The 12,685-nt window shown below is 47.2% G+C and overlaps 1 long non-coding RNA gene across 1 annotated transcript; it reads right to left on the reverse strand.

The window, feature by feature from the left end:
- Positions 1 to 222: 222 nt before the first annotated feature.
- Positions 223 to 1,808, reverse strand: LOC143662502 (uncharacterized). Its single transcript, XR_013165362.1, has 3 exons — positions 1,680 to 1,808; positions 1,250 to 1,323; positions 223 to 936 (listed from the first exon to the last, which is right to left on the reverse strand). It is a non-coding gene; the product is annotated as an uncharacterized LOC143662502 (long non-coding RNA).
- Between the last annotated feature and the right edge of the window lie 10,877 nt (positions 1,809 to 12,685).

The raw sequence follows: 12,685 nt of genomic DNA on the forward strand, positions 1-12,685 counted from the left end.
GCTGGATGTCTGGCCCGCAGAACTCTGGGAAGTGCCGCAGTGAGCTCTCACACCACGACGTCTGATCATCTGTTCCCGCAGCGACGGGAGGCACCTGCCTGCCTAATGCTTTCCTCTCTTTGTCCCCTGCCACAGCCCTGCTCTCGCTCCCGGCCCCAGGTCCTGCTCCCCACCGCAGGCTGCTCCACGCCCCCCCAGGTGACAGTCCCCGCCTTGGCCCATTCGGTTCAAACCCAGACAGCACTGGACGGCAGGGAAGCTCTCCTAGGTGGTGTCTGCCCAGTGCCAAACGCACCTTGCTTATTTAACCTGGTCATGTTGATATGGCCACCACAACCTGATTTTAACCTCTTTGAGTATGGAAACTGCAAAGTAATAATTGTCTTCTTATTCTGGTCCGAAACAGAAGGCCTTAAACATGGTTCAGGAATTTCTGTTCTTTCACCTCAATTGTATCCTGCATCAGCTGCAAACTTTACAACCCAGATTTTCACCCCAATATATTTTTAGCAATATGCCTTATGATATTTTTTTCACTTGCTGAAACCTTAATTTCCTCTCCCTCCAAGCAAAAATCCCCACTAGAACTTCATAAACTACCTCTCTGACACTGCCTCTATTTCTTTTTTTTCACTATTTCAGTGAGTCTTATACCAATTAATTCTCCACTTTTTCCAGAAACCCTTTAGCTTTTAATCTATTTTTAAATAAGAATATGTTTTTCATGGAAGTCAAAAATGACCGATTCCTTTTTTTAACTAGAGCCGTGTCAAAGCCACAGAAAACTAACAACATAATCAAATTTCTCCATACTTTAAAACACGAAGATGACTAAAGAGCATATTTAATTTCTTATTTTCTATCTTGGGCACTACTGAGCACATGAAAGGTTAGTAGAGGCCGTTTTACCGAGGTAAGTGTTTTACAAAGAAATTCCTGCAGAGGAAGGACCAAAAACCAGAACCACAGTTAGCTGAAAATAATTCAATTATATGAAAGTCACCCTATAAATAAAAATATCAAAACATCCAATAGAATACTGGACTAATGATTAATAGAGTGTTTCCATATCAAAATTAGCCCCATTCTAAACATCTGCTTAATATAGCATGAACCCACATAGGTTCCCTGATGCTCTTTTTGCATCATAAGCACGTATTAAGTATATGTACCATTACATGGGGAGAACATACAAAATCATGCCCGCTTTATATTTGGCTGATTAAAAAAAAATGATTGCAGTCTTTACCTTGAATAGATTCACTTATTGGGATGTCAATTTCGTTTGCTGTTATGAGTTTCCCAGGCCTTAGAAAGCTGAACCTGCATGGGATTTTCGGGGGGAAAAGTACAGTTATGTTACCTCTTACAAGTTATGTTTTTTTCAGCACTACTCTGTGCATGTAACCACATGTCTGTGTGTCTGCGCTGAACCAAAGGCAGCTTGCGCTTCCATCAGTGCCGTCAAGCTAGCATTCCCGGGCACCCCAATGCTCAGCCAGCACCCCAATACTCGGCCAGCACCCTGACGCTCGGCCAGCACCCCACTCCCCGCCTTCAGTAAGGACAGCCTGCGACTGCAGCAGCTGCAAAAGGCCTCGCAAACGGGGGCTGACGAGAAGTGACAGCTCTGCATATCTCTCCCTGGCACTGACAGCTGACAGATGGATCCCACTCACGCGCCGAGAAAGAGCCCCCAGGACGATCGGCCAGCCTCGCTCTCGGCTCGGAGGGGCCACGTTTGATTGAGTGCTGCTCGGAATAACAAACAATAAACCCTGCGGATGGGCTGCCTCTCCGCACAATGCCTCCTCCCAGGCAGGAGCAAACAGACACACTGAAGCACTGTTTCCTGAGCAGTCTTCTTCCTATTTTGGCTTGGAAAAAGAAAAAAGAGAGGGGGTAGCCGAGAGAAAGCACAGGGGCTACCCACATCTCTGCGGCATTGGTGGATGAGGGAACAGCCAGGCCTGGGGTTTGCTCCTTAGTCATTCCCCCGCTCCCCAATCTGTTTGTTATTATCTTTGGATTGTTTTTATTTCTTCCCATAAATCAGCCCATCTTTAAAAGCATTGCTGCCTGATGGGTTGGGGGATAGTAACATAAAACCAGGCAAGAACCTGCGGGTGCCAGGAGGGCAGGAGAGGAGGGCGGGCGCAGATGGGAGAGGGAGGAGGGCAGGCAGTAAGGAGCTTGCTTCCAGGGGAGAGGTGGGAGAGAACCTCAGGTCTCTAGAGCTGCAGGAATGGGCAAACCAGCCAAGCATTTTCCACGGGTTGGAAGTGGGTAATTCCTCAGGCTTTGCCACGGCGCCTCTGCTGCCCACGCTGCTGAGTTTCGAGCACCCCAGGGCACCCGGGCAGTGGCCCCTCTCCTTGGAGAGGAAGCGCTCTGCAGGGCTGTCCTTCCGACGGACGACCAGTCCCCCACCCCGCGGGAGGAGCTGAAGACTGACAGTCCCCAGGCAGGGGACAGGAGCCAGACATCAGCGCAGCGCCTGGGCATTTTGTCATCTACAGATGTACTCTTAGCACGTAGTAATTAATAGGGTTGATTTGCATTTGGATTCTTTGGGAAGTTAAATGCAGGCATTGTAGGACATTCTAGCGGTTTCATCCTCACATACAGCAGCACGACAAACAGCCCACAGGGCACCTCCTATGGTCGAAAAATCATCACAGTTCCCAGCGCCACCTTCCTTCCTGGGGGGCGCCTCAGGGGCTCCCGTTTGGGCCTAAGGCATATTGATCCAGCTGCCCGGCGAGCCTCTGCAGCACTGGGCTGCATGGAGGTTCAGGAAGGGAGTCGGTGGGAGTGCTGTGGTGCTCTAAGCCCGGGCTTCCATGGTTGCCATGGAAATCTCAGGTTGAGCTACCTGGAGCGCCACCCCTCCTTGTACAGTCCCTTCCATGGTGGAGGGGACAGAGAGGGAAAAAGGCTGAACACAGCTCCCCGTGGGCCCTGTGGCCCCATTACCCCTGGACCTTGGCCATGGTGCATGCTGAGTGGAGCCACCAGTGAAGCCAAGGGGACTCTCCAGTCCAGAGATTTTAGGTGACCTCATAGCGAGGGAAGGCGCTGCTCCTCTCCTATAGCCTGGACACAAGTGGCCTGCAACAATCTCCCTTCTAAGCATGGCGAGGCCCAGCTTCCCAGAAGGACCAGTGTGAGGACCACATGCAAGCAGTGGTGTCACCAACAGAGGAAAAAAATAGTAACCAAGATGCTTAATGAATGCCTCTTGGGTGGGCCACGGTGGCTCAGCAGGCAAGAATGCTCGCCTGCCATGCCAGAGGACCCAGGTTCAATTCCGGGTGCCTGCCCATGTTAAAAAAGATGCCTCTTTGTTCTCCCAGAGAACGAAGCCCTGTGGTCATCAGCAGCGGTCAGGGTGGCCAAAGTGGAAAAGACCAGTTTTTGTAACCTTGAAAATCAGTCCAATATGTTCTTTTGTGTCTAACAAAAATGCTCTGAAGTACTAATTTAATTTTGCCAACTGTACACTAGTAATGCTATACAGTTTCATAATGTAGGGCTATATTTTCATTTCTACATTGTGGGATCTGGTGCCATTCCACAAACTAACTTAGAGTATGATTTAAATACACGTCTATTATCAGCCAAAGTGTTCCTTTCCCTACAGCTTGTTCATCTAGAGTGGTCTCTTGATCAAGGATCTGTAAATGTTTTACAGAATCTCAACTAATGAAGGCTTGCGTCCCCCACAAGGCAAATGGCAATATTACTTACGACATGTATTGCAATCTTCAAAGGAGCAAATGCAACATAACTTAGTCAAATCACCTAATCTGTCTCTTGTAACTTCATAAAAAATTCCTGGATTGGAAATTTCCCAAGTGGATTTTGGCAAGAGGAAGTTTCCAGCAGGAATAAGTAAGGAAAAAAAAGAAAGGATCACTTTCACTTCAAGTCTTCTTTTCCTTTAATTAAATAAAAGCGACAGGGTGTGCGAAACTGGATTTTTGGTGTATGAATCAACTTGAAAGGAGAGTGATGTAAAATCACAAAAATTTAAGCATATGAAAGGGGTTCTCATTTAGAAATTGCAAATAAACTTTCCTTATATATAATGTGCTCCCTTAGATGTAATAATTCCGGCAAAACACAGGTTTAAAAAATTATTAAAGATGCTTTTTTCAATTTTCCAAATTTATTTTTTTGGGCGTGGGCAGACACCGGGACTCGAACCCGGGTTTCCGGTGTGGCAGGCGCGATCTCATTCTGCTGAGCCACCGTGGCCTGCCCAATTTTGTAAATTCTTATTCTCTCAGATAATACGGTCATTAGAGAGTTTACTGAAAGCTGAAGGTGGGATCGTACCCCCTGTAGAGAGCTGGGGGGCAGGGGCGGGATGGGGGGAGAGGACGCAGGGCGCAGCAGGCAGTCCCCACCACTGTCGGTCGCACTGCGTAAGGTGCCTGCTCTGGAAAGTGTCTGCAACCCCACGGGCAGTGGGCGGGCTCCCCGTCGCTCTGCACATGGGCCTGGGACTGAAACCCGAGTCTCCCACCCGCTGGCCGAGCTGATCAGGACCGCGTTCTGCCCCGGGTCAGCTCTCAGACCCCACACCTGATCTTCCGCCTCTCGTGGCCCTGGGTGCGGGGCTGGGCGCCGTCCGGGGCCGCAAGGGGATACGGTGCCTGAGGGGGAGCCCCCGGTGCCAAGGCGCTGCACCCAGGCGCGTGTCCAGCGCTCCGGCGCGAGGGGGGCTCGCGTGAAGGGTCCACAGCGGGCCCCGGCGGAGGCGCCTCCACCCCGGGAACCCTGGAGAGCTCGGGGCGCGCGGCTGCGCTGCCCAATCCCTGTGAGCCGAGGCCCGCGGGGCCCCGACCCCACTTCTCGCGGACCCCGCCGCTTTGCAGATCGCAGCTGCTGCCCACCAGACCACCGCCTGCAGCGCGCGGGTCCTCGCCTTAAGGGCAGGCGGGAGGTCAAGCGGGATGGACCTGCGGGGCCCTGGCTGCAGTCCCCACTGCACGCCAGCCGCGGCTGGTCTTCCGTGGGCGTCTACGCCGCCGGCTCTGCCTGCTCATCCAGGCCGCGGGGAGCTTGGAAGGGCGAGGTTTGATTGGAACCGATCCTGGGATTCCTGCAGCCCAATCCGTGGGAATCGTGGCGCCCGGCTGGCCGGTCCGCGCCGGGCTCCCTTAGGGGAGGAAGCAGCCGCCCCTCGGGGCGCTGGGGGCCCCCTGGTCTCTGGGTCCGCGGTCTCCTCACTCAGCGTGTCCTGGGGGAGAAGGCAGCGCAGGCTTCACCCCCTCCCTTCCTCTCAAGCTCAGCTGCCCTGGTGGAAAGGGCCCGGGAGGGGAGGAGCAGAGGAATGCAGGAGACAGCGAGGCCAGGGCATCCTCGGAGGGGCGGGGGGAATGAAATGCCCTCTCCGGAGCCCAGGAGGCTTAGGAAGAAAATTAATTCCTCTGGGGACACTTAATTAAACGAATCATTGTCTGCTTTGTGAGGAGCACCCGGTGCCTTGTCATGTTTGTATACCTAGTTCCTAATGGTTGGAGCCCAGGAGAGCCTGGGTGTAACAAGTGAATGCTGGGGAGGGAGGAGGGAGGGAGGGAGGAGAGGAGGAGAAGGGAGGGAGGAGGGAGGGAGGGAGGAGCAGAAGGAAACAGAAGGAGGGAGGGAGGAAGGGGGAAAAGGAAAGGGGAAGGGAAGCAGAGTGAGTTCTTTCCACAGTCGTCAGAAACGTTTCTTCTGATTTACCATTGGTTCAATAATAAAAGTAAAGAATGGTGGAATTCTGAGAAAAATCAGATTCAGGGATTGAGACCTTCATGATTGGCTAACTGGGACTAAACCCTGACTTTCCCAAATGCAAGTACTTTGTTCTCTCCTATCCCATGCTGCAGTGCAGCCGTGACAGTTTTCCCAGGCCCCTGAAATGACTTCCTCTTCATTTCCCTCCTTGGAATTGTCCCTTTCTTGGAAAGCCTAGTGGTCAGGCCACCAGCGGATGGACACACTCACCGAGCTGCAGGGCGTGCAGCCACTGCCCCTCCTCCTGGGGGCAGGGGGATCCTTGGCCCAGGATCTGGGAGGAGGTGGTCTCCCAGGCCTCAAGATGACCTGCAGGTGGGATGCTGAGCTCCTGCCACCGTGCTCCCAGGCTCATCCACCTCCTCTCCTCGGGCCTCGGAGGCCAGGTGTTGAGAAGGGCCCCCTGTCCCTGCACGAATGACAGTTGGCGACACGGAGGGCCCTGAATCCACAGCCGTGGCAGGCTAGGTCTCCAGCATCCTCTCCCTGCTTTGCAAGTTTGAAGGTTTGTATTTTAATGAATTAGGAACAGGGGTCTGAGGACACAATATAGTCATTTATGTATATAAATAGGCTCTTACAAAACATATTTCAAACTGGGCGATGCTTTCCGTTTCAAACTTTAAAGCAGAGGAATTGAAATTAAAATGACATCTCTGGTGTGTGTTTACATTTGCTTTCTATTTGTTGATTTTTAATTGCAGAGCAGATTCTAACCAAAAAGAGTTTAAGAAGAGAGACAGAGCCAGGGTCTTGGAGGCCCCCTCCACAAGCACCCTTGTGTTTTCCTGTGCACAGCACTTCGTTAGAAAACAGAAAGCATCTCCAGGTGGCTAGAGCTCCCTTACATTTCGAAGGATCCCTCCCTGTTTTAAGGGTTTCAACTGATAGGTTGGGTGGGATTAGAATTTCACCAAAAGGAAGACAAGGAATACTCAGGGAATAATTCTGTGTTCAGCAGGCCCTTTGACTGACCCCTAAAATCACTCACCCCAAAACAGAGAAAACCCTGTAATTCTCAACTCACAGGTTTGTTGGGAGGATTTCGCAAACTAAAATGAGGTTGTAAGTGTGACCGTTCTTTACGAATGGTAAAGCATTATGCAAATGCTATTATAAATGGTATTCAAGCCAAGAAAAAAATAAAGTTTTTAAAAGAAAGAAGCCAATACTTTTTCTCTAGCCCCCTATAGACCAAAAGATTATAGATAATCATGGATTAATTGTAAACTTAAAGAGACAAAATATGTACATCAGAGCTGTGCTGCAGTGCATGGAAGCTGAAATGTTTGCTGTTGTCGGAGTTCCTTTCCTGGCACCTGAAATTGTTCCTTTCATTTCTGATGGTGAAGCGCGGCGCGGCCAGCTCCCGGGCGATGCGCGGCGGTCCCGCAGCCTCACACGTCGGCAGCCAGTGGGGTTTTCATGTGCACCCGTCAGTCAGGCGGGCCACGTGCAGATGTGGAAGGCAGCCGGGGTGCAGAGGCGGGGACCCATTTGCCCTGGCCCCACCTAGGCTCTGCTCGCGTGGGCTGGTGCTGGTTGCCCGGAAGGGAGGGGTGCGGCGGGTCATGCCGTCTGGGCTGGCCCACGGGGCCGGTGCTGGGCTCACCAACCGCAGGGCAGCCTGCGGTAGTAACGTTCCCAGTGGGACCCAGATGTGCACCTAGATTCCTTAGAAAACTCGAGTTCTCATCGGGATCATTTCCTTCCAACCAAAGGAAGCCATATTCTATCAGACTCAAGATGGAAGGGGGGATTTCTAAGTTTGGGGACCATTTCCCTCATTTTTGGTTAGGCAGTAAAGAATGCAAAGCGTGATTACTTAAAAGTTATAAAGGAGGTCCAGACCCGAAGCTGCTTCCACTGCAGAAAGACGTTGCATCATGGCTGTCAGAGCAGCCCTCGGGGCTGGGAACCTCAGTGTGTTTTCTGAGGGTGGGGGAGGACAGCGGGCCAGGAGGAGCTCAGGATGAAGATTTCCCAGGTGGGCCTGACCCTGCCCCATGGCCTAGAATGCTCTGGCTTCTCCAAAACTGTGCTTGGAATTCTGTTATCGTTTAGAGATCCAAAATATTCAGATTTTCAACCTTGAATAAGTCAGTTCCCTTTAATCCTTCCCCTAGAGTCAGCCCACCGAATGCTTACCCAAACTCCTGCTTAAAATATGTTTGTTCTATTTAAAAGGTCAAAATGGCTTAAAAAATTTTTTTTTCCATCCAGACCTCAAGGACCCAGTAACTCTGTAAATGGTCTTTCTAGGGACTTAAATTTAAGTATCTCCTCTTTTCTGTTCCACAAGCCACGCTCAAAATATATTTAAAGTTTAGCAAATTAGGAATGAGAAATAATAATTTTCAGTACACAGTGAATGCTCTACATAAAAATGTGGGGGTGTATGAGTGTGTGTGAATGTGTGTATGTAGTTTATTCAGCTGGGATGCTGGTAAAAATGAGATGACTTGCAAAATTTTGCTTGAAAAGAAACCCTGTATAGATTCCAATGGTGGAAATGGAGGAGATGAGGTGAGTGAGAGGAAAAGGAGGGGAGAAGAAAATGCTATTCATTAAGTGATTGGTTGTGTCAGGCCCTTCACTGGTTCCGTGTCCCATTGAACCATCACAATCACCTTGGGAAGGTAGATGCCATTAGCTCCAAATCATAGATGAAAAGACTAGTCATTTGCCATGAACCCCACAATTAGTAAGTAGTAAAACTGGTCTAAGAAGTCAAGTCTTCCAACCCAAACCTGCCACCATTTGCACTGTATCTGAGAAACACAACTCTAGTCTGGTAGGTAATTTTGGAAAGCTTTAAACATTTCCTGTTGGCTGTTGGTTTTGATGAATAACTATAACTAATGAATAATCTCTTACCATTGTTCCTCCTTTGTCACCTTGTAACATTTCTTTAGAGGATCCAAAAACAGAGGTCCTAGTTTACAAGTTTGTGAACTGTAATCATAGGACCTCTGCAGTGCTATCATGAATCTTATCATTTGGTTTCTTCCACCCTCTCCCCCTTGACCCCAACCTGCTCTGAGGAGAATGAAGTTTAGAGACTAGGGGCTCTGCTAAGAGCTAGACCCCAAACCTAAGCCAAAGACTTCTCCCTCAGGCTTCCTTCCATTGCACCAATGCCACCTCACGAGAAGGTCTGGCTGCTAGGGGGCTTGACAGAGGGAAAAATGAGCAGATAAGTCATTTCTCCAACGTCCTACAGATCATAAGTGGCTCCAACCCCATCTGTTAACTTCGCATTTGTTCTTTCTCCAAATCAGAGACATTGCTTCTCCCCTGATGAAGCCTGCAGTGAATATAGATTTTAATCCCCTCAAAGGAGATATGGGCGTTTGCCGTGAGCTGAGGGGATACTTGTAGTTTTACGCCAGGAAGATTTAAAAAAAAAAACTTAGACAAGAGTAGCTAGCTGCCCCTGGCAATTCTGTCCAGTTGTCAGACATCATGGAGATTTTCCACTCCGGAAAAATGGAAGCCATCAGGAGCGGTGAGTGGTTTGCATGCACAGCTATGAGCGGTGTTTGCAGATGCTAATGTTGAGAAGTCTGAAGGGAAGGAGATTTCCCAGTCAACACAAGATGCAAATTGAGGCCAAGAAAGCCTCAGTGATAAAGGAAAATGAAGGATTTTAAGCAAATCATCAAGCTTAGTTCTGGCACTGATCTCAAAATAGCAATTTCTTTAAAAATGTGGGAAATATTAGAATGAGTTCAAATCTCTTCATTTTTAATTTATAAGCACATCGCTTTTTGAACCGTTTGTCCATTTTTATAAGCTGATTTATGATAACCATGATGTGATTCGTCATGTCATCTTGTAAATAAATGGGACACTTCATTAAACAAGGTAATCAAATTTAAGCAGTTCCGCTTTCATGTTAACAACCGACACCTTCACGTTTCCATTACCCTGGAGATCCTCCTCCTATAATGAATGCAGAGCCGAGGAATAAAGCACCAGAGTATTTCCTAAGGGGTGGGAGAGAGTACTTTCGCAAGCAACTGATAATGACATTAATAACAACCAGCAATTTGCTGTAATGAAGCATTTTAATACCTGGGCTTTTTTAAAGAGGGAGGAGCATGTCTCACTGACGTTCCTAAGTGCTGGAATGTTGGAGCAGCTTGAAGTGTCTGTGATCGGGCTAACAGAACATTTTCAAAGAGCGCATTTCAGGAGGAAATTTTTCATGCTATTTTTGTATTTGCCATCTGGAATGACACCGCAAGCTGGCAAACACAAGAATAATGTGAGATATTTCCATCACACAGAGTTAGTTACAGATTCATCTGGGACTCTGAACATCTGAACCTCGTTCAGATAGCCGTAATTATCCCAACTTTGACCTTCTCGGATGGTTCAAACAACTTTAGGGCTAGTGATATTAATTTCCCTTTGGAAGAAGGCAAGCCCTTATGAGTGATAACACAAAGGCTCTGTGTCTGCCATGCAGAATGCAATCAGGAGCAGCGCAAGATACCAGGTGGGGGGAAACCTTTTGGCTAACTGCCCCCCAGCGATGGCATGTTTGCACGCGTCTCCAATTCGAGAGGCGGCTTTGAGCAGACCCTTCTCTGCTGAAGGGTAGCTCTTGCCTACGTGTGGTTAGCTGAGTCTCGATTGGCGGACTGCTAGTATAGGCTCAGAACATTCCAGGTGGACCATTACACAGACAGCTCAATAGAGAGTTGTAAACTCCATTCTGCTGCTGACATCCCGCATTTTAAAAACACCATACTTTTAGCCCTGTTGTGAACTTACTCTGCCAATGCTTGCAAATTGAAAATGGATCTCTGGGAAATGGAGAGGACCCAACTACAGTGACTCCTTAAAGCAATTGCTCAAAAGTTTTAACAAAAATTGAAAGTTTCTGAGATTTTTAATGCAAATTTATTGAGATATATTCACACGCCATACAAGCCATCTGAAGTATACAGACACTGGCTCACTGTATCATCACATGTTGTGCATACATTCCCATCACCAATTTTAGAATATTTCATTGCTCCAGAAAATAAATAAAAAGAAAAAAGAAAACCCAAATCCTCTCATACTCCTACTCACCCCCCGTGTTGTTGACCCATAGTATTGATGTGGTACATTTTGTTACTGTTGATGAAAGTGAAATTTTTGAGAGTTGATTTTCAAGACAGAAATAATTCAGAAGTCATGTCTTCAGGATATTAAACATCTGTCCCCAAACAAGGGGGTTTGAACACCCAATATGGTCTTTCTTGGTGCTATGCATTGTGAAATTTCCAATTAAATGAAATTAAAAATAAGTTTAGATCGAATTATTTCTATGATCTTCTCCATGCATCCCTTCCTTCTTAGAGTACAGAACCTAAGTTCATTGAAATGGTCATTCATGCCAAAAGGTACAATGATGGCCTTGAGGTCACTAAGGTGTGGACACCAGTGACACCGGATAACAAATATTGTTTGGTCACTGAGTCATCTTTTTAAGGGGATCTTCCCTATCCCTTCTGTGCTATTTTGAATCTATTGCATACCCTAAAAAAGCCAAGTTGTTTAATCATCATTCAATATTGCTGGGTGGGAGCTTTTTGATTATGCAAGGAGATGTGACCCACTCCAGCTGTTTGTGGTAACTTTTTCTTTTTTAATTTATTTTTTATTATCAAATCAAAACAACATACAAACATGAATATTATTATTTTTTTTAATTTTATTAATAAAATAATCAACATACAACACGAACATTCTTAACGTATAAACATTCCATACTTGGTGTGTAATCAATGGCTCACAATGTCATCACATAGTTGTATATCCATCACCATGATAATTTCTCAGAACATTTACATCACTCCAGAAAAAGAAATAAAAAGAAACAATTCATATATACCATACCCCTTCCCCCTCCCTCTCATTGACCACTAGCATTTCCCTCTATGTGGGTGGTAACTTTTGATGAGATGGTTTCCATGGAGATGTGTCTCCACCCATTCAAGTTGAGGTTTGCTTATGGAGCCCTTTAAGAGGGAACCATTTTGGAAAAAAGCTTTAGAGCCAGAAGAGCCTATGCAACCAGAGACCTTTGGAGATAAAGAAGGAAAATACTCCCAGGGGAGCTTCATGAAACAAGAAGCCTGGAGAGAAAGCTGGCAGATGTCGCCATGTTTGCCATGTGCCTTTCCAGCTAAGAGAGAAACCCTGAATGTCATTGGCTTTCTTGAGCCAAGATATCTCTCCCTGGAGTCTTAGATTGGACATTTCTATATCCTTGCTTTAATCTGGACATTTTTACAACTTTAGAACTGTACATTTGCAACTTAATAAACTCCCCTTTTTATAAGCCGTTCTGTTTTTGGCATACACATTCTGGCAGTTTGCAAACCAGAACCCCTTGTTACTAAGGTCAGGCTACTTGTCCACATTCTCTCTGCTCTTAGCACCTCCTGATTCAGGTATGTTGTGGCCTGCAAACAAGATAATCAACATCTTAGAGGAGAGACTGTAAATTTTTCCTTTGTGTGCCCAACGATTACCCTAATGCCTTCCATGTAGAAGAATTAAGATGATTCTGACTGATAAGTAAGAAATAAGCACCAAGTTTTCTTAAAAGTTAAGTGTTCGTGTCAGTCCCTCTGACCAGAGGCTCCAGGACAATGGCTGTTACACTGGCTACAGCTGGTGCATTCCACTTCAACATCTGTACAGGTTAAACAGAGATATGTGTGTGGCAGCAAAACACAAACAGTGAGTTTGTAAGGAAAACAGAATATTGAGATGAGATCAATGGAAAACACAACCAGAAATGAGCTATACCAAGTTTACAATCAGCTGAAAGGTAGACTTCCATAGATAATACAATATAGTATGATACTATACTGTACCATACAACACAACACCG

Source organism: Tamandua tetradactyla, chromosome 18, assembly GCF_023851605.1.
Source record: "Tamandua tetradactyla isolate mTamTet1 chromosome 18, mTamTet1.pri, whole genome shotgun sequence".
In the NCBI taxonomy this organism is placed as follows: Eukaryota; Metazoa; Chordata; class Mammalia; order Pilosa; family Myrmecophagidae; genus Tamandua; species Tamandua tetradactyla.